A 23,251-nucleotide genomic window follows, 5' to 3' on the forward strand; every position below is an offset into this window, starting at 1 on the left:
GGGTCATAAGACACCCTGTCATTATAGTGGATCTGCCAACTGATCGTTTAATTATTGGTAGTGATCTCCTGAAACGATTAAGCACCATAATTGATTGCATAAATAATGTAATTTGGTCACAAGTTAAACGGCCTATCAATTATGAAAAATCTGGTATATCTCACGCCCGACATAGCTGTCACGTGGTAGAGGAGAAACCAGATGCTGTGGAGATTCATTTCAGGAATAACTCTGTACCTGAAATCACTATTCTACAAATAGATGATCAGACTCCTTTTAGTGGCTCTGATGGTAATACTTTTAAAATTTCACCCGGAAAGATAGCGAATATCTCCCTAGATGGCGATGTATTAACCATATCACTCCACAAGGGGGATCGTAAAATCCCTAAGGGGGGAGGCCACGCTCAATACCTCACAGGGATTGAGAGAGTTAAAGAGGATCTATTTATCCCTATACAAGTACATGACCTTGGTAAAACCAAGTATGCTAAAATAAACTTAAAACAGAAAGCTAGCTATATAAGCGAAGGTTTATTAGCGCAAATAGCTGAACCTAAAGTGATTAAATATCTTTCTCCCCAAGACCACTGTGTCAACGGCCTGGATGACAGGTCTGAAAGCTATAACATCATAGCTAAGTGCTTATTATCTATCTCTATTGGCAATAAGTCAGTGAAGCACCTGTTTTTAGTTTTAAATACTCCCCATAATCAAATATACATTGGCAATGATATCTTACATAGATATGCCATACAAATAGATCTGATTAATTCTTGCCTCTGGAGCAGGTTAAAGGGGGACCCTGAAGTATTTCAGGATGAGAACGCAGCCCTGAAATCAAACCAGCAATTGCCATATGCTGTGAATATGCAGGTATCTAGCGATGTTATAATTCCTGCTGGGGCTGATAAATTTCTTTTACCCTTACAGGTAAAGAGAGGTCAGAAATTAAAAACTTCTGAAACACTGATTTGCCTCTCCCATAGAATACAAAATCTGGGTGTCACAGTAACTTACACTCCTATGGTGAATATTGGAACTGTTCCAATACATATTATTGTGCATAACATGACCCCACAGGATATAACATTATCCAAGGGAACTACCATAGGATATGCACTGGAATCAAGTTATTACACTTTTGGATTCCAGAATAATGTAATTGGGCTAATACCTGAAGGATACCTAACTGAAGAACAATTAATAGAACAATCCTTTGCATCTATGCCAGAGGGTCTATTTAATGTTCAGTCTATTTATCCCTTCAGCTCAGAGGAAGGCATCTGTAAAATTGAAGAAGCCTCTCTAGTGTTTGATCAGCCAATCAAACAGCAAGATTACCCCAATACCCAGAGTCATGGGAGCAATGTAAATTATAATCAAGGGGATCTCACCTCTAGACTGGAAGAAGCCTATGAAATAGGACAGCCTGAAATCTTTCCAGGATTTCAGCAAATAGTCGAAGAGCAAATATCCTTAGCTAATGGCTGTTCCAGCGATGACGAACGCCAACAGCTGCGAGAACTCCTAATGGAATACAAGGATATTTTCGCTAAGGATTCTTATGACTGTGGTACTACAGACTTGCACATTGCAAGAATACAAACAGATCCTGATGCGCCACCTGTATTTGTCAAACAATACAGACTTCCCTTAGCCTCATATGATTCTCTTGCAGAGATCATAAGGAATTTGGAAGAAAGAGGTATTATCAGACAGGTGCACAGCTCTTATAATAATCCTATTCTAGGTGTCCTTAAGCCCAATGGACAATGGCGTTTGTGTGCTGATTTAAGACAGCTAAACAAACGAGTATACATGTCTGGCTGGCCTGTACCATACATTGACCAGTGCCTAGCACAAATGCAAGGATCCAAAATATTCACTGCCATTGATTGTGCACAGGGATATTGGACCATAAAGGTACATGAAGAGGACCAATATAAGCTGGCATTCTCTTTCCAAAAGGTCCAATATGCATTCCAGAGACTTCCATTTGGATACATAAATTCTGGACATGAATTTGCTGTATTCATGCATAAGGCTATGCCTGACGGACTGGAAAGGGGGACCTTATCTTATGTTGATGATGTTTTAATCAAAAGCACAGACTTTGAAAAACACATCACAGAACTTAAACACGTCCTCAGCCAACTTAAAAGGGCAGGTGTCAAATTATCCCTGCAAAAAGCTCAATGGTGCCGCACTCGTGTAAACTTCTTGGGACATGAAGTTACCTCTGACGGATTAAATCCCCAGAAGAAAAAGGTGGAAGCTATAGTGAATTCTAAAAACCCAACTAACTTAAAGGAATTGAGATCATTCCTGGGTATGACGAATTATTCTCGCAAATTCATTGATAATTATGCGGAATTAGCTAAACCACTACTACTTCTTCTAAAGAAAGATGTGAAATGGCACTGGAGTGAGTCTCAAGAGACAGCCATCAGAGAGCTGAAGAGAAAACTCACTCAAGCACCTTGCTTAGCGTACCCTGAAGGTGGTAAACCTTTCTTCTTAGAGACAGGTTACACAGATATAAGCATGAGTGCTGTTTTATACCAAAAGCATGATAATTTGAACAAAGCCATTGCTTATGCGAGTAAAAATCTATCCCCAGTAGAAATAAAGTTCAACGATTGCGAAAAAGCCCTCTTATCTACTGTATGGGCTCTACAAAATTTCCGCAGCTATATACAGGGCGAGAAAATAATTGTAGAAACGGCCCACCAACCTTTGCTATATTTGCAAAGTGAGAGAATAAGAGATGGGAATTTGTCTAATAGCCGCATAACAGCGTGGACTCTTTCCTTACAAGGCTGGCCACTAGAAATCCGCTACAAGCAGAATAAAAAGAATCCAGTCGCACAAGGGCTTGCTGAGCTCCACGACTGTACTGCTAGAGATCCTGGGGAAGAATTATCAGAAGATGATTTTCTGGAGGAACAATTGCTTTCCCCATATAAAATATACAATGAGGACCATTGTCAAACACTACCTTGGGTGTATGTTGATGGTTGTTCTTACCATTCCACTATTGGTAATGAGCGCAGATTAGTCGCTGGCATTGGTATAACGGGGGCAAATGGATTCCCAAATATATCTATAGGTCTCAACATTGGACCAAGATCCAGTCAAGTTGCTGAACTAACTGCTGTTTTCAAAACCATTGGAATGGCTATTGAACATGGTATTCATGAATTTGTGATCATAACTGACTCAAATTATGTGCGTGACAGTTTTGTTGAATACCTGCCAACTTGGAAAAGAAATGGCATGCAGAAAAGCAATAACAAACCAGTCAAGCATGGCAAGTTGTTCTGCGAGATTGATAATCTGGTAGTATCCAATGATTTAACCATACACTGGAAAAAGACCAGGGGTCATTCCAGAGTTTTAGGTCCTGATAAGGAAGGCAATGACCTTGCGGATTCATTAGCCAAACAAGGAGCCATAACTGGAGAACTCCTTAATATTGACCATTTAATGGGTGCAATTCAGGTAGAAGCCATTACCAGAAACCAGGCAAAACAACAGAGTGAGCCTAACTTGGTACAATGGAGTCAGGATTCTCCTAGTGAAGACCTGATCACTAGTCAAAAAGAAGACCCCATTGTAGGCATCTTCTATAAACACATAGAAGATCCTGAAAGCAACCCCATCTCAAAAGATGATTGTATTGGCAAAGAAGATCTGAGAATCTTAATAAAATCTAGATCACAATTCAAGTTACAGGATGGTTTGTTAATTAGAACCTCCAAAACTGGCATCCAGCAGTGGGTAGTACCCACCAAGTTCAGAGGTCTAATGCTTCAACATGCCCATGATGCTCCCACATCTGGTCATCGTGGTGCCAAACTCACGTATGAAATATTGCGTGATTACGCTTTTTGGCCACACATGTTGAAAGATGTTCAAACCTACTGTCAAGGGTGTTTAATCTGTCCACAGTTCCAACCCACTGCACCAACGCATAGAGCGCCATTGCAGAAGAGGGGGATGGTAATGCCATGGTCAGATATACAAATTGATTTTATCGGTCCAGTAACAAGATCATCAAGAGGTAACAAGTACATGTTAACAGTGACATGCCTGTTCACTAAATGGGTAGAGTGCATTAGTGCACCTAACAATAGTGCTGAAACATGTGCAGCATTGCTCATCAACCATGTATTTTCCAGATTTGGTTTGCCCCAAAGAATCGAATCAGATGGAGGGGACCCACTTCACTAGCGAAGTGATGACAAAAATGTGGAAAATACTAGGGGTTAAAAGAAAGCTCCATATTGCTTATAGAGCTGCCTCAAGTGGTGGTGTAGAGCGTTACAACCAGTCCATTGTTAAAATCCTCAAAAAGTTTGTGAGTGAAACAGGTAAAGACTGGGATATAAAACTACCTCTAGTCTTAATGGCATTAAGAGCAACTCCAAGTAGTGCTACCAAGATGTCACCTTTTGAGCTGATGACTGGTAGAAGAATGGTTCTACCTCAGCATCTGCTGTACCGTTCATCAGACCAAAAGTTGATAGACGCTGCCAATACACATCAATATGTGGAAAACTTAAGAAAGCACCTGCAATATGCCTTTGCATTTGCTCAAAGGAAGTTAGAAAGAGCCGCAACTGCCACTAAAACCTATTATGATCTCAAAACATCCAAAAAGGAATATGAAATAAATGATAAAGTTTATCTTTATAACTTTGGAAGAGATCAGGTTAGGGAGAAGAAATTTCTTCCCTCATGGAAAGGTCCTTTCGTCATTACTGACAAAATATCTCCAGTGGCCTATAAAATACGGATCCCCAAAAATGAAAGTTTCATAGATAAATGGGTCCATATCAATCAATTGCGAGCGTGTCATCCCAGATCCCAACTACAAGTCATAGAGGGAGAATGAAGTGTCATATCCCCAAATGAACTAAAGACATACTGTAGTTTAAAGGTGCCCAACTGATAAACATGAAGGCTCAAAATAACAAACTTTCTACATAAGAGACTGTCTATGAGATATACGGTTGATCCTCATCAAATACCACTGACTTTAAGCCAATTCAAATACATGTGTCCTACATCTATTTGAAGTTGGAAGGGGGATTTATGTCAGAGTATATGAATATTATGATGAATATTACATATGTATACATATATATGTATATTTTATACACTGTATATGTTAGATGAGACCTCAGGATTAATTGAACATGAGTTTGTTTAACACCACAGGGGGTCCCAACCCCCTTACCAGATGGGTTAGCTGGATGAATACACGTTTATCAGGATTGAAAATCAGCATAGCTTTTGAAGTACCACCTCCTATGGTGTAAAACACACAAACATTTTTTTTTTTTTCCTACTCATTTGACTATATATGCAGAGTTTTATAACTCCCAAAACATTTGGTGAGAGAAAATAATGTGTTCAAGGACCCCTCTGGAATTTGTCACCTAAGTTTTGTGTGTTGCAAATACACAGATAGGGGGAAGGTGACACAGATAGAGTTGGATGCATTTTGCAAGGGGAACAATGCCAGTTTTCCGTGTATGTTTGGAATGATTCATGATATATATATATTAAAATGAAGCACATTGTATTAGGTGGATGATTGCTGCAGGGGTTATTTATATAGGAAATAAATTCAGAATTAGTATAGATTGAATGACCATTTTGGTAATCCCTTATTTGAAGTGCATATATATATATATATATATATATATATATATATATATATATATATATGTTTTGAAAACATAAAAGATCTTACTTAGCCTCTGTGTTTTTAAGAATATAAATAAATACTTATGGACCATACACATATTAATGCTTGGATCATCTCTAATAATTATTTCTATTTTTATTGCAGACAACCATTGGTCATGAGCATCAATCTATGCACTTAGAAAGAGACGGAATGCCGCATGAAATGAATTAAGTCATATCATATAAACGTGCAATAAATGTTTATAAAGTTTCACATACATCTTTTAAAATATAGTGAGATGAAAATATGGAAGTTACTTTGATGTGATATGACTATGAGATATATATTTGATGTGATATAACTATGAAATATAAGTTATTTTAATATAATGCTAGATGTATTTGATGTTTCATATCAAAATGATCAGAAAATTAATTAAGATATAACTTATCCAAAACAAATATTGTGAATAGTTGTTGCAGTAAATTATGATAAAATGAATAACCATTTAATAGAAATACTGATTTAAGTTGATTCAAATGTTGCTATGTATGTTTGTAATGATGCCACCCAGTGTTGCCATGAGAGAACTACAGCCAGAAAGCTTTTTGGCTGTTGGAAATGGGATATTCAGATTATCCAATAGAGGGACAAGGTTTCGAAGGGCCACCCATATTTCACACCTATGATTAGACTAATAAGTTGATGCAGAAGGAAGGAGACAGACTGGCTGCAAAGTTTTGTAACTGACTGAAACTGTTTTGCGTGGGACACAGTCAAACTATAAAAACAAAGTGGGCCATACTCTCCTATTCCATTGCAATTACACTTATTTTATATGAGGTGTGAAAAATCTTGAAGTTGGATATCATTTTGGGAAGTTGGATATCATTTTGGTAACGTATATATATATATATAGAGTATAAGAAAAAAGACTGCTAATTACATGTGATATTTTAAAGTCACTACAGTTTAAAGATACAGTTTTCTGGGTTTTGTAAGATAAGTCATATGCATAGCCTTTACAGTTAATAGATTTAAAGAGCAGATTATACTTTTAAATCTGTATCTGATTTGCTAAGTAAATCAGCTGTGCAAGTTCTGATATTGTAGGTTAATTCTGTATTAAGATAAATTTCAGTTAAATAGCAGAATATATATATATATATATATATATATATCATCCTATTGTTGAAAGAGCACAGTTTAGAATTGTATTGCTTGGATGTTAAAGGTTTTAGTCCCATTGTATTAAATAAATAAGGCTGAATTGTGAAGGTATATTTTTCTGGGTTTTGTAAGAAGGATAGCATATCTTAAGAGTTGGTTTTAACGCATATAAATTTTGTTTCATTTCCTTTTATTGCGAATATACTTCAATATGTTTATGGATATTAACTAAATAAAAGAATTCAGATATTTATATTAATTGTATGGTCTAGTAGATGCATGGTTGATTAGGGTTTCAATTTTAAGGAAAATTATTTTAAGATTGTGTTTATAACCCTGCCATAAACTTATATATTATTTGGATAGCACTACTAAGATTTTCATAAATATACTGACACTCTTTAATAGAGGTCAAGCCTGACAAGCTCTGAAAATAGCACAGAGTTCTAAGATATTGATTGGTAACCTCGCCTCTCGAGCATTCCAAACTCCTTGTGCTGTCAGAGACCCCAAACAGTTCCCCAACCTGTGAGACTTGCATCTGTTATGATCACAGTCCAGGTAGGATGAACAAAGGAGGCCCCGTGAACAATAAGGTGATGGTTTAACCACCAAATCAGACAGAGTTGAGTGTTGGGATTTAAGTATATCAGTTGTGATATCAGAGTATAATCCATGCACCATTGGTGCAACATGCAAAGCTATAGAGGTCTCATATGAAAAACGAGCAAAAGGTATCACGTCCGATGCTGCAATCATGAGACCTAAATCTTCCATGCACATAGCCACTGAAGGGAATGATAGAGACAAGCTGAAACCAATCTCAAAGTCTCTTTTCTATTAGGGATAGAGTAATGCACACTGAATCTATATGGAAACCTAAAAAGGTGACTTTTGTCTGAGGAATCAAGAAACTATTTGGTAAATTGATCCTCTAACCATGTCTTTGAATAAACAACAGAAGTTGTTTCGTGTGAGATTCTGCTAAATGGAAAGATTGAGTCCAAATAAGGAAACACTGCAATACCCTTCTCGCTGTTGAATGGCCAAATGGAAGAGCGACAAATTGGTAATGCTTGTTTAGAAAAGAGAATCTCAGAAATTGATAGTGATCTGGATAAATCGGAATGTAAAGGTAAGGGCCCTGTAAGTCTATTGTGGACATGAAGTGACCTTGCTGAACAAAAGGCAGAATAGTCCTTATAGTCACCATCTTGAAAGTTTTGACTCTTACAAAATTATTTAAAGTTTTCAGATCTAAAATTGGTCTGAAAGAATTTTCCTTCTTTGGTACAATGAATAGATTTAAATAAAAAAAACAATCCTTGTTCCTGCTGTGAAACTGGGACAATTAACCCTGAAAGTTCTAGATCTGAAACACATTTCAGAAAGGCTTGAGCTTTTACAGTTTTTTTTGGTACATGGGTAAGAAAGAATCTTCCCAAGGGAGATCTTATTCTGAATCCTATTCAATACCCCCTGAGAAATTATTTTTCTGAATCCACTGATTTTGGACAGAGTCTGTCCAAACTCTATGAAATAGTTTAGTATGCCCCCTACCATAAGAACTGGCTTTGGCAGGATTTGGTTTCTTATAAGGCTTGGATTTATTCCAATTTAAAGATGGTCTCCAATTAGAGCCAAATGCCTTATGGGAAGGAGTGGTTGTCTGTTCTCTAATCTGATGAAATGAATGAAAAACAATTGGGAGCTTTAAATTTACCCTTAGATTCTTGTCTTTGGGCAGAAAAACTCCCTTCCCCCAGAGATAGTGGAAATAATAGAATCCAATTGAGAACCAAAAAGATTATTTACCTTGAAATGAAAGATCTAATCTTGTTTAGATACCATGTCAGCATTCCAAGATTTAAAGGGACAGTCAAGTCCAAAAAAACTTTCATTTTTCAAATAGGACATGTAATTTTAAACAACTTTCCAATTTACTTTTATCAACATTTTTGCTTTGTTCTCTTGGTATTCTAGTTGAAAGCAAACCTAGGAAAGCTCATATGATAATTTTTAAGCCCTTGCAGGCCGTCTCTATTTTATTTACTTTTCACAGCAGGGGAGAGCTAGCTCTTGTAGGCCATATAGATAGCATTGTAATCACGCCCATGGCTAGTGGCAGACACTGAACTAATTGGCTAAAATGCAAGTCAACAGATAATAACTAAAAGTCATGTGATTAGGGGCGGTCAGAAGATGCTTAGATACAAGTCAGTCACAGAAGTAAAAAGTGTATTAATATAACAGTGTTGGTTTTGCAAAACTGGGGAATGGGTAATAAAGGGATTATCTATCTTTTTAAACATCAAAAATTCTGGTGTTGACTGTCCCTTTAAGCTATAAAGCTCTTCTAGTAAGAATAGCTAAAGACAAAGATTTGATGTTAGGTTTCACAACATCAAAAGATGGCATCACAAATAAAATGATTTGCATGTTGAAGAGAATAATGTTATATAATTTTGGGTCTAAAGACAACTGCTGAGCTAAATTGTCCAACCAAAATATAGAGGCAGCAGCAACATCAGCGATAGATATAACTGGTCTAACAATATAGCCAGTATGCAAATATGCCCTTCTAAGATAAGATTCAAGTTTTCTACCTAAAGGGTTTAAAAAGAAGTTCTGTCTTCTATAGAAATGGTAGTGCCTTTGGCAAGAGTGAAAATATTATATTCCAAATTAGCAATAGGTAAAGGATAAAAAATTTAAAAACCTAGAAGGATTAAAAAGTGCCAGGCTTAGACCATTCTTTAGCAATGAGATAAGAGATAGTGTCTGGAATAGGAAATACTTTAGGAGTAATAACAGTAGTCTGTCACTACAAAATTCACTAGATTTAAGAACATAATACAAAACCCTTTAACATTTATTTGAAGGCAGAATAGCAGACATAGCCTTCTCTATGGCTGTAGCAATAAAATCTTTCATTGCTGCAGAAATGCCCCCTGCATTAGACTAGGAATTATTAACAGTTATCAACAGTGATATCATTTATACTCAGAAATATTGTCAGAATGTAACAAAATATTAAACCAATAGCCACATAATTGAGCTGAAGAAATCAGATCAGCCTTTAACAACAAAGACACAACTTTTTGTAGAAATATGTTCATGCAGCTTAGTTTCTATGGTAACTTCTGAGGCAGGTTAAGTTTAAGACATAGTTGCAAAAAAAACAAAAGGGTCCTGCTTTCTCCCTGCCGACTGCAGCTGTGTAGCCGCCAAGTGACTACAGCCAGTAGCCCACCCTGATACCAGACAGCACCAGTATTCAGGAGTCCACCCTGTAACAGACTCCGGCTACCCCGACTAGGTAGCTCTGCCAGAGGGTCCTTCCTATCCCTGACAACAGGTCGCTATGTAGCAGAGAAAGTGATTATAGCAGGAGCCCACCTAAATAACTAGACAGACTAGCATTCAGGTGAAACAAGAACTGATTTTATTGGGAAACACACACTCCTTTTAAACACAAAGGGTCTTATCTCCCTCCCAAATCTCACATCATTACTGCCCCTCCAGACAGGCTGGCGCCTCCATAGCAGCTACACTCCCAAAGAGGCCGAGGACCCAGAGGTGGTGGTTTCAGGGTGATCCCTGTGGAGCTCTTGGTCCCCAGATGCCACAGTCCAAAAAGCGCCATGATTTGTTACTGGGGACTGGAGTTACAGCCCATTAAAAATAGGGGGTAGGGGTGTCCAAACCCCCCCCGGTTACCAAAGGAGCTTCCCTCGGGCAATCACTCCACCTCTTGTCCTCCCTAGGGGCTACCAATTCCCAAAAAAGCGGAGCTTTGAAGCAATGGGCCGCTGGAGCGACCAGGGGTAAAGTTAGCAGGTGTCCAGCGTGAAGTGGCCGACCAGGAGTTCTTGGAGCCCGGCTAGCCTGAGAGGGGTTAGGCTGGGATCCATTGCGGTGTGGCCGTCAGTTCCAGGAGCCCGGCAAGCCTAGAAGGGTTTTCCTGGTCAGAGATCAGCTCTTCTCTGACAAAGTTCACATTACAAAACAACAGGTCTGAAAGTTTGCGGTTGCTCTCAGGAGCCCAAATCTGCTGAGAAACAGGAGGGGGTGAGGTAGTATGGGTTTAACCCTTGCAGCCCAGTATCCGTGACAAACAATATATAACAACTTTACTAAAAAGTGCCTAATCCATAGCTGAGAGTGTCTTTGTTAAAAAAAGATATACATTTTCATACTTACCTTTAAGACACCCATCCATATATAGCAGACAGTCAAACTAGTACTGAAACATATCAGCAGAGGTAATGGTAAGAGAGTATATGGTTGATCTGTAAAGGAAGGCAGAATCCCTGCAACCGATTTACAGAGAGCCAGACCGTGTCGGTGTCATGTGACATGCCAAGCTAGTGCCATGTGCTGTTTTAGATGTGCACTGTGCAGCACTGAATGCAAAGCCCTAACTCGGCATCCAGCCATTCCCACTGCATCAGAAAAGGTCCTACTGGGGTTACCACTGTTACCAGGTAACTGCTCTGGTGGTGGGGATTGTTTCTGGGTAGGGCTGACTGTAGGCACATGCAGCAGAAAGCTGAAGTGGCAGGCACGTGAGGATTTGAGCATCTGTGCAGCTGCATACACTGCTCTCTTCAGTCTTGAGGCTGTGTGACTCATCTCACACTGTATCCATGCAGCCTTGGGCAGACAGCATCCAGTCTGCTGGTCCCCTTAGCCCTGCTCTTTCTGCTGTGGCCCTAAGATCAACTAACTGAAGTTTTTTAGGGGAACAGTGCTTTGTAGAAAGGTGTCAGTGGGAAGAATAAGTGAGTGCACACACACCCCTCCTTGTTCTTAGCAAATAAGTGACATGTGCTGCTGTGGCTGATGTATAGTGTCATGCTGATACTTCACACATTAATGTAAGGTTTATTTTTATAGTTTTTGTTTTCTCTGTCGCAGATTTTACAGCTTCCCATAGTAGTTCTGCTGTTACAGTCAGTAAACTTACATTTGTCTGCACCTCCATGCTTCCTCCTCAGTCTTTACCTTGCTTTGCTCCTGTTGGCTGCCCTAAATCTCTTTAACCAGCTAACCTCACACCAGATTCACATTCAAAAGAATATTAAATGAATCCACAGTGGAGGAATTTATTTACTTATTAGTACTGCTTAGGTCCAGTTTCAGATATTGCAATTTATTTCATTTTTTTTTTTTAAAATGATTAGCCCAGCAGTGGATGATCCACTGCTGGGCTAATAATTTTAAAAAAAATATAAAATAAATTGATTTAGTTGTTTTTTGGGATATTGGGGTGGAGAGCGAAATTGCATGGGGTGGGGCCCAAGAAATGTTTTGCCCAGGGTCCAGTCAATATTAAAGACGGCCCTGTTCACCACCTCCTAAGGAGGCAAAGTTTTTAAACTGAGGTATGAGTGAGGTGGGAGGTGTATTTATAGGCGTTTGAGAAACTTTGTCCCCTCCTGGTAGGAATGTATATCCCATAAGTGCCTAGCTTTTGGACTCTCGCCACCTATATGAAAAAAATATTAAACAGAGTTATTATTCAATAGCAAAAAATGCTATTTTTGTTGCCAAGAGGCTTGTTTGTTTCCATGGGGATGATGTCACATGCTTTGTGAAAGCTTCAGCATTATACTATGCACTACTTTAGTCAGGTGGCATGTAACTCTGCCCCCTAACATGCACATGCACCAACGCATTCTGCTGAAGCTATCGCCTGGATAGCACCTTCCATATATGGAAATACCAGGGGGTAGCTTGTTGCAAACAAAACTATGTCAGAATTAAAGGGGTTAATGGAGGTTAAAACAGAAACTGTTTTGCAGGTAAGCTTTGGCTGCATTATATATTTAGAAACTTATGTTAGTTCATACTGTTTTATGTACCTTTAATATCAGAATTTAGGCTCCCTATGAAATATTTAAAAGCATAAACATTCTGAAATTAAACATCCCCATCAAAGAATGCATTATATAATATGAAACGTAAAATGTAGAACCCTGACACATCAACAGACACATGTTGAGCAAAAAGAGGCTGCTTCTTGGGTGGTAACTAGCCATAGAACAAGCTGTTATGCTATTGTTCGTTCCTAGGATGAGTGCTTCTATCTTTTTATTTATGCAAATTTTGACACTTAGGGAGGACTCCCTAAGTGTGATGCAGGAATCCAGACTTGGACCCGTTGCTCAGTGTGCCTAGAGGGAAATGGCTGCACCTGACGAGGCCCACAATAGGCGGAAGCATACGTATGGGGTTTTGCCGTTTCTCTCGTTCAGAGAGGGATTGCCTGGTATTTCGGGGCTGGACTGTACTGTGAAGTCAGGATCAGACTGATATGCTACAGGAAAGTTCTTCTCTGTGAAAGGCACATGTTGAGCAAAAAGAGGCTGCTTCTTGGGTGGTAACTAGCCATAGAAAGCTATTATTCGTTCCCAGGTTGAGCGCTTCTATCTTTTTATTTACATATACATGCTACACAGTGATTAGTTAATATGTACAGTAGGTAAGAAAGTTAACATGAAACTTAAATGTTTTTCTCTCATGATTCAGAAAGAGAATATAATGTTAAACAACTTTCCAATGTACTTCTATTATATAATTTGCTTAGTTCTTTTGGTATCCATTGATGAAAAGCATACTTATGTAGGCTCAGAGGCTTGAAGCTAGCTGCTGATTGGTGGCTGCACATATGACTAATTTAATTGCTTTATCAATGTGTTCTGCTGGCCCCCAGTAGTGTATTGATGTTCTTTCAATAAAGGATACCAAGAGAATTAAGCAAAATTGAAAACAGAAGTAAATTGGAAATTTGTTTAAATATGTAATCACTGTGTAGCATGTAAACGGATTTTTTAAAATGTGCGTTAATGGGGGCCTACAAAACAATGCATTCTCTCCCTAACAAAATGAAAGTTTTAAATGCTTTACAAAAACAGTAAAAGTGTAGAGCAAGCAGATATTTTGCTACATATTGGATCATTTCAGATACATAAAAAAAAATTGACTTTAAATTCTTTTTTTTTGGGGGTGGTGGTAATAAAAACTAGGTAGTGCAGGGTCGATAACCCTAAAATGAAAAGCTCTAACAAGATCGAGCATGTCATTTTTCTACTATTATGGGCCTTTAACCCCCTTAACGACCGAGGACGTGCAGGGTACGTCCTCAAAAAAAAGGCAGTTAACGACTGAGGACGTACCCTGCACGTCCTCGGTGTGGAAAGCAGCTGGAAGCGATCCTGCTCGCTTCCAGCTGCATTCCGGTTATTGCACGTTGGTGGGTGGCAGCCGGTGTGGGAGGTGGGTGGCGGCCATCGATGGCCTTTGTGATGCGGGATCGGGGACAACCGGGGGGCGCGCGACAGGACGCGCGTGCACGGGGAGGGCCGGGGGCGGGGGCGGGCGCGTGCACGGGGAGGGAGCGGGTGGGAACCACTACACTACAGAACATTTTTAGTTAGAAGTGGGGATCAAGGGGGGAATTTTATTTTATTTGGTGATCGGTTTGGCTGGTGGGATATTGGACTGTGGGGGGGAAGCTACACTACAGAAACAAATAAAAACAAATAATAAAAAACATTTTTATTTGCAAACTGGGTACTGGCAGACAGCTGCCAGTACCCAAGATGGCCCCCAATAAGGCAGAGGGAGCTATTTTGGGGGGATCAGGGAGGTTGGGGGCTAAGGGGGGATCTACATAGCAGCATATGTAAATATGCTTAAAATTTTTTTTTAAATACCTTTTATTTTAGTACTGGCAGACTTTCTGCCAGTACTTAAGATGGCGGGGGACAATTGTGGGGTGGGGGAGGGAAGAGAGCTGTTTGGGAGGGATCAGGGGGTGGGATGTGTCAGGTGGGAGTCTGATCTCTACACTAAAGCTAAAATTAACCCTGCAAGCTCCCTACAAACTACCTAATTAACCCCTTCACTGCTGGCCATAATACACGTGTGATGCGCAGCAGCATTTAGCGGCCTTCTAATTACCAAAAAGCAACGCCAAAGCCATATATGTCTGCTATTTCTGAACAAAGGGGATCCCAGAGAAGCATTTACAACCATTTGTGCCATAATTGCACAAGCTGTTTGTAAATAATTTTAGTGAGAAACCTTAAGTTTGAAAAAGTGAACATTTTTTTTTATTTGATTGCTTTTGGCGGTGAAATGGTGGCATGAAATATACCAAAATGGGCCTAGATCAATACTTGGGGTTGTCTACTACACTACACTAGAGCTAAAATTAACCCTAGAAGCTCCCTACATGCTCCCTAAATTAACCCATTCACTGCTGGGCATAATACACGTGTGGTGCGCAGTGGCATTTAGCAGCCTTCTAATTACCAAAAAGCAAAGCCACATATGTCTGCTATTTATGAACAAAGGGGATCCCAGAGAAGCATTTACAACCATTTGTGCCATAATTGCACAAGCTGTTTGTAAATAATTTTAGTGAGAAACCTTAAGTTTGAAAAAGTGAACAATTTTTTTTTATTTGATTGCTTTTGGCGGTGAAATGGTGGCATGAAAATATACCAAAATGGGCCTTGATCAATACTTGGGGTTGTCTACTACACTACACTAGAGCTAAAATTAACCCTAGAAGCTCCCTACATGCTCCCTAATTAACCCATTCACTGCTGGGCATAATACACGTGTGGTGCGCAGTGGCATTTAACAGCCTTCTAATTACCAAAAAGCAAAGCCACATATGTCTGCTATTTATGAACAAAGGGGATCCAAGAGAAGCATTTACAACCATTTATGCCATAATTTCATGAGTTGTTTGTAAATAATTTCAGTGAGAAACCTAAAGTTTGTGAAAAAAATTGTGAAAAAGTGAACATTTTTTTTTTATTTGATCGCATTCGGCGGTGAAATGGTGGCATGAAATATACCAAAATGGGCCTAGATCAATACTTTGGGTTGTTTTCTAAAAAAAAATATATACATGTCAAGGGATATTCAGCGATACCTGACAGATATCAGTGTTCCAATGTAACTAGCGCTAATTTTGAAAAAAAGTGGTTTGGAAATAGCAAAGTGCTACTTGTATTTATGGCCCTATAACTTACAAAAAAAGCAAAGATCATGTAAACATTGGGTATTTCTAAACTCAGGACAAAATTTAGAAACTATTTAGCATTGGTGTTTTTTGGTGGTTGTAGATGTGTAACAGATTTTGGGGTCAAAGTTAGAAAAAGTGTGTTTTTTTTGTTTTTTTTTCCATCATATTTTGTATTTTTTTTTATAGCAAATTATAAGATATGATGAAAATAATTGTAGATTTTGAAAGTCCATTTAATGGCGAGAAAAACGGTATATAATATGTGTGGGTACAGTAAATGAGTAAGAGGAAAATTACAGCTAAACACAAACACCGCAGAAATGTAAAACTAGCCTTGGTCCCAAACGGACAGAAAATGGAAAAGTGCTGTGGTCATTAAGGGTTAAACATTTATCTCACCAACCACTGTTTTGTTTAACAAAAAAAAAAGGCACCTACAAGACAAAATATATGTGCATGCCGAATTTAATGGTGCTAAATTGATATCGATGAATCAGTCTTTTGCTGAATGTTTGGCTAATCTGTCCCCGTCTGTTTACATTGATAAGTACCCCCCCCCCCCAACACTAATTGTGTTCACTTAACCCAAAATTGCAAGAACCTGCAAATGCTAATTAGTAATGAACAGTCTGCCGAAGCTAAATTAACTGGTCTAGGTAAATAGTTTGATGTTCTAATTAAGGGCATCAAATGATTTACCTGGTACAATAATGCTCTTTGTCATAACACATATTACTACAAATTAAGAAAAGGCTGAACATAGAAATGGAATAACATTTTAGTATTTATGTCTTCAGGCTTGAGGTTTAAATCCTGTCATCTCTATAGTCTTTCATGCAGACAGGCTGTCAAATTTATCAGCAAGAGTACGCCAAGTCCCAGTCTGTGTAAATTGTATGGAGATGACAGGACATTTAAACCTCAATATAGAGATGCCTGGGGACACAACACTAAACTATTGTTTCCAACACTAGATTCAGCAAATTTAATTATTTTTCTTGTAAAGCAACACTGCATAAACAAGCAAAAACTATTTTTTTTTACCCAAAACTATATTCACCAATATCCGTGCTCCTATCCAGTGTTGGGAAAAATAGCACAGTATAACATACATCTTTATAATCGCCATGTACAGACAGTGAGGTGTATATTATATTATAAGCATTCGATAAATCCTGCGTTTATTGCTGTACACTGTGTTCCCGTGCCAGTGCAGTGCTCGCCAGTGGTACTAGCAAGAAGACAAGGCAAGCCCCTCGCGTCACCGTCACAATCTTATCATCATCCTCTCGCGGGATCTGCTTTGGCTCTCGTCCGCCATATTTTGCCCTGCCAGTATTTTGGTTTCGCCTCCTGCCTGGAGCACAGGGAGTCACACATATATTGTAAGGGAGGAGGGGACCGTTACGTTTCGGGCGTTGTTACGTCATAGAGGCCCTTGGTTCCGCTGGCGGAACGAGTCGTATACATATACAGTGCTTTAATCACACACATTAATACAGGGCTTATATCTATCTGTGCCACCGCCTGAACGTTCCATTTTACTTTGCAGGGGGGAGGCGGTGTTTTTTGATTGGCTGCCGGGCCAGGAAAAGCAGTAGCGTACTAGCGGTGGTGCGGCCCCCGATTCCTCACCCAGCCTTAGCCTCCTCTCTCTGCGGGTGAGGAGGGGGCGCCGCTTGTCAGAGCTGGCAGGGGAGGAGAGCGACTGAGGTAAGAAGGGGATCCCGGGGCCTAGTGCTCAAAGGAGGAGGGGAGGGATTGTGGGATCTCTGCCTGGGCGAAGTGTTAGGCCTGAGGCCGGGGGAGGGGGGTGGGAGCTTGGTGAAGGCCCCGGCTCGGCTACAGGCCTGTCATATCTCTTATGGGGACACTGGCTGACATTTGTGCATGGAGCTGGAGTGGTCTTGACACATATTCTTCAGTCCCTGCCACATTAATTGCAATGTGCATCCTCATTGGCGTTTGGGGTAAATCAATCTAATGAAACATTGTCTTCTGTTACTGCATAGTATTATTGCAATTGTATCCATGAGTGTCACTTGCTACTAACTTGTTTAAACGGGTAACGGAGTTAATCTAGTTCAACCAGGGAACCATTATAGTGCTTTAAAAGTATTGATATGACTCCAGAACATTTCATAAAGAGCCCATAATCCATCACCCGCACTCAGAAATGATCCTTTCATATTCATAATTGAATGCACAACTCTGCAAACACATAAATCGTCCTAAAACTGCACAAAACATCAACTGTTGTATTGCTTTGGCAGTTTTTTTTTAGAACCCCTAATTAGGACAACATTGAACACTAAAGGTTACACTGACATATCTGTAGTATTGTCCTGTGTATATATATATATATATATATATTTTTTTTACACTACTGCAGAATGTCAATTTTGAATTGTAGTGTCTTCATTGATGACAATATTGATGTCAGATTTTTATTTTGCTCTCATTTATCAGTGGTCTGGTTCTGTAGGTTTGCCTTTTGCTTCTGCTGATATACATAACTGGGTACCATTTATAACTGGAAATATATTTTACTTGTGCTAATCATTTTTAAGTGATTCCTTAAAAAAATATGCTTATATTGAAGTTGTGTAACTTGATATTCTAAACAAATGTGAATTTCCTGTTGGTTTCAACCCAGTTTAGTTTTTTTACTGGCTGATAAAGTAAATTAGCCACAATTCTATTGGTGGATAGAGATACCACCCACAAGCTTACAAAACTGTTATTGTAAGCCATAGAACTGCTTTTTTAATATATATTTTAAAAAGTATTTTAGATGTAGCAATGGAAAAATAATTTTAATGGTAATCCGTTCCCTGTTGTAGCTTTTAATTTTAAAACTGAATATTTTGATTTGTTTAATTTGGCGTATATTCTATATCTAATTTGTTTTAGAGTAGTGTTGTGGCAATATAAAAAGTGGATCTGGTCTCCAGGAAAGTGCCCCAACTCTACGCTTTTCTTTTTTTTTTTTTTAAATAATAATAATTTTGTGTATTATGTTTTTTAGTTGATTACTAAATTTGGCTCCTAGATTTTTACAATTTCTGATAAGTTAAATATTACATGTTGTTTATATGCACACATAACTGTAAGGAGGAACCCACCTGTAATATCTTATTTCAAGCGATACTCATAAAATGACTTGTTTTCTTTGTCAGTTTTAAATTAACTTTTACTCTCTTACAGCTTTAATCCAACAAACATTGGCAGTTGGGTTAAAGGTGCTGTTAACATGTAGAAATTGAATAACAAATAACATTTTTACTTTGTTTTGGAGCATATTATGTCATAGCAGTGAAGATTAAGTTTGTCTGATACCTACATTTGTTTTATTCTTGGTGCTAGAACATTTATCCTAATAGAATTGTAAGAGTCCTAAAATTAGTCAAGTTACTTATTTCATCTATCTTTGTGTTGAAAATAGTAATCTATTTATTTGCATGATCTAGATTCTAGAGAGCCTAGACCAGTGATTTGCAACCTTTTTTATGCCGTGGCACACTTTTTTACATTAAAAAATCTGTGGCACACACCATCCCAAAATTTTACAAAATCACACATTGTAGCCTAATACAGGAATATATACAGTATACTATATATATATATATATATATATATATATATATATATATATATATATATATATATTTTTTTTTTTTTATATATATTTATATATATATGTACACGTACTGTGCTGTCATGCCATGCCTCCTACAAACTATACATGACATATTGACATTCATTCACAAACAATCATAATGATTGTCTGTGAATGAATGTCAATGTCATGGTTGTAAATGATGCACTGTTGTCAGTCTGCCGCGGCACACCTGAGGATCTCTCACGGCACACTAGTGTGCCACGGCACACAGGTTGAAAAACACTGGCCTAGACAACTAGTCATTGTGATCATTTGATACCTGTAGTTGTAGAATCGACCTGTCATAACATTGCTCAGAAGAGGATGTCAGTTATTTTCAGCACGGGTTTACTTCTATTAATTTGTTGGATCTGATTCAGTAAAACATCTGCTTGTTTTTTGAATTGTTAGTTGTCATACAGTCTTTACACTTTGCACCTTGACAGGGAAGAAGAAAGGAATAACTGTCAACTTGCCCGGACTTGACTTCTTTCACATGTAAAAATATCATTCATTACAGAATAGTATCACCAATTGCTAGAATCTCAAAATTAAAAAAAAATAATCGCACAATGCATGATTTCCTGTAGGAAAATTTTGGATTTAGAATTCCAGGAGGTATGACACTCCTAAAAATTGATATATGTTTATTATCTAATAACTTGCATTTTAGCCAATTAGTGCAGTGTTAGCCACAATGTCTCGGGAGAGAGCACAGTGTTATTTATATGGCCCACATGGATTAGCAGTCTCTTGTGAAAAGCTAATATAAAAGCATGTGATGAGAGGCTGTCTGTAGTGGCTTACAAACAGGCAGTCATTTAGAGGTTTAAAGGGACACTGAACCCAAAATTTTTCTTTCGTGATTCAGATAGAGCATGCAATTTTAAGCATCTTTCTAATTTACTCCTATTATCAAGTTTTCTTCATTCTCTTGGTATCTTTATTTAAAATGCAAGAATGTAAGTTTAGATGCCGGCCCATTTTTGGTGAACAACCTGGGTTGTCCTTGCTAGTTGGTGGATAAATTCATCCACCAATAAAAAAGCGCTGTCCAGAGTTCTGAACCTAAAAAAAAGCTTAGAAGCCTTCTTTTTCAAAATAAAGATAGCAAGATAACTAAGAAAAATTGATAATAGAGTGTAAATTAGAAAGTTGCTTAAAATTGCATGCTCTATCTGAATCATGTAAGAAAAAATTTGGGTCAGTGTCCCTTTAAATGTTATAAAGTATATTAAAGGGACATTATACACTAGATTTTTCTTTGCATAAATATTTTGTAGATACATTTATATAGCCTATACAGCTTTTTTTTCGATCAGTATCTGTGCATATTATCCTTTATAGTAGTGTCTATTACATGCAGTTAAATGAAAATTTGGTTACATACAGAGAGAAGTGAAACTCGCAGGAACGAACAACTGGCTCAATACCATTGTTAGCCTGTTCTATGGTGATTTACCCACCTGGGTGCAACTTCTTTTAGCCCAGTAATGCTTTTTACAGAAAATAACTTTCCTGTAGTATAGCAGTCTGATCCCGCCTATTACGGTCAGTGCAGCGCTGAAATACCAGGCAATTCCTATCTGAACAAGGAACACAGCAACCCCAGACTATCGTTTCGGCCTTCATTGGGCCTCGTCAGTGAGGTGTAGCCAATATTCCTCTAAGCACACTGAGCAAGGAGTCAACGTCTGGTTGCCCCTTTTTCCCATAGGGAGACTAAATACATACAGAGAGAAGTGCACTCACAGGAACGAACAACTGGCTATTATGCTATTGTTCGTTCCCAGATTGAGCGCTTCTCTTTTTATTTATGCAAATTATGACACTTAGGGAAGTCTCCATAAGTGTGATGCGGGAATCCAGACGTGGACCCGTTGCTCAGTGTGCCTAGAGTGTTATGGCTGCACCTCACTGATGAGGCCCACAATAGGCCGAAACGTATGTCTGGGGTTTTGCTGTATTCTCTCGTTCAGAGATGGATTGGCCTGGTATTTCGGGGCTGGACAGTACTGTAAAGTCAGGATCAGACTGATATACTTCAGGAAAGTTCTTCTCTGTGAAAGGTACATGTTGAGCAAAAAGAGGCTGCTTCTTAGGTGGTAACTAGCCATAGAGCAAGCTATTATGCTATTGTTCGTTCCCAGGTTGAGCTATTTATTTTTATAAATGAAAATTGGTGTATATTGTCCCTTTTTAATATAGCAATGTTGGTTTTGCAAAGCTTAGGGAATGGATGGTAAAGGCATTATTTATATTTTGTTAAACTATAACAATTTTGGTGTTGACTATCCCTTTAAGCAATCTGCAGCACTTTAGTAACCTAGGTTACAGGTTTTGCTTTTTAGCCTTTCTAGAGAGTTTGGCATAAATCACCAGTTTTGTTTGCACAAAAGCGAGATTGGGTTAATGTCTATTTAATACTGAAAATTGTATGTTTTTAAAATTTGAGAATTGAAAATGCACACTGCAGGGTTCAAAAGCTTAACCCTGCCACATATTTCTCTAAGTAGTCTTCAGCACTAGGTGATAGGATAAAGAACTGCAAAATATGGAAGTTTGCGTACAAAATAATTGCGGCAAGCTTTGCCTATCACACAAATAAGGAAAATGGTGTGAGGGTGGTTTTTTACTTTTGAAAAACAATTGCAGCAAACAAGGCATCGGTGTTTTTGAAAACCTTTATATCTGGCTCATGTTAATCTATTTCAAGACAACATTAACCTGTATTTTATAAAGCTTTTATGTCCCTTTAAACACTGAATTGTAAAAGATCTGCACATTTTTCATTTTATATTGTTGCACATCTCTACTGCTACATATTCTGTCTCTAATTGACTTTATCAGATAACTACAAAACAATGCATTTTTTTTAACAACTTTGACTGTGGATAACTTTGTTGTCTGTGGAGTAAAGCCCTGGAGGTTGGCTATTTAAAAATAATTGCAGTAAAAAGTGTTTTTTTTTATGTTGACTTGGCTGCTATGTTATTCTATAGCAACACAACAGAAATGTGTTGTTTACAAGGTGTTTACTGTCCCTTAAATTAATCCATACATGAAGACTCTATTCTGCTAGTGTGGCACTTGGTAGCACAGCATTAGAATTTGAGGCTTCACTAATTTCATTTCACAGGAGTAGGTCTATATTCACGAAAACAGGTTAGCCAAAATGGCCTTTGTTTTGCTTTATCATTTTGAACTTGGAAAGGAAAAGGGGAAGCTAATCATAAAATTGCCTGCCTTGGAGCCTGCGAAATTGATAAGTAACATGGAAGATTTCGCAATTGTGCAAATTTACTATTGTCCAATTTCTGTTTAAAGGGACATTAAGCCCAACATTTTTCTTTTACTGATTCAGATAGAGAATACAATTTTAAACATTCAGTTTACTACTTTTATCTGATTGCTTCATTCTTTAGATATCCTTTGTTGAAGAAATAGCAATGCACAATGGTGAGCCAATCACACGAGGCATCTATGTGCAGCCACCAATCAGCAGCTACTGAGCCTATCTAGATATGCTTTTCCAGAAAACAATATGAAGAGAATCGAAGCAAATTAGATAATAGAAGTAAATTAGAAAGTTGTTTAAAATTGCATCCTCAGTCTAAATCATGAAATAAATAAAAAAGGGACATGAAACCCAAATTAAGGTTTTAAAAATGTAT

The 23,251-nt window shown here is 38.2% G+C and overlaps 1 protein-coding gene across 1 annotated transcript in view; it reads left to right on the plus strand.

Annotated features, from left to right (window-relative positions):
• Window positions 1-17,246: 17,246 nt before the first annotated feature.
• TAB2 (TGF-beta activated kinase 1 (MAP3K7) binding protein 2) overlaps window positions 17,247-23,251 on the plus strand; it is a 354,938-nt gene continuing 348,933 nt past the window's right edge. Inside the window, 1 exon segment of the mRNA XM_053710637.1 lies at window positions 17,247-17,629. The gene's annotated coding sequence lies outside the window, so the exon portion shown is untranslated.

The sequence above is a fragment of the Bombina bombina genome, chromosome 4 (genome assembly GCF_027579735.1).
Source record: "Bombina bombina isolate aBomBom1 chromosome 4, aBomBom1.pri, whole genome shotgun sequence".
Lineage (NCBI taxonomy): Eukaryota > Metazoa > Chordata > Amphibia > Anura > Bombinatoridae > Bombina > Bombina bombina.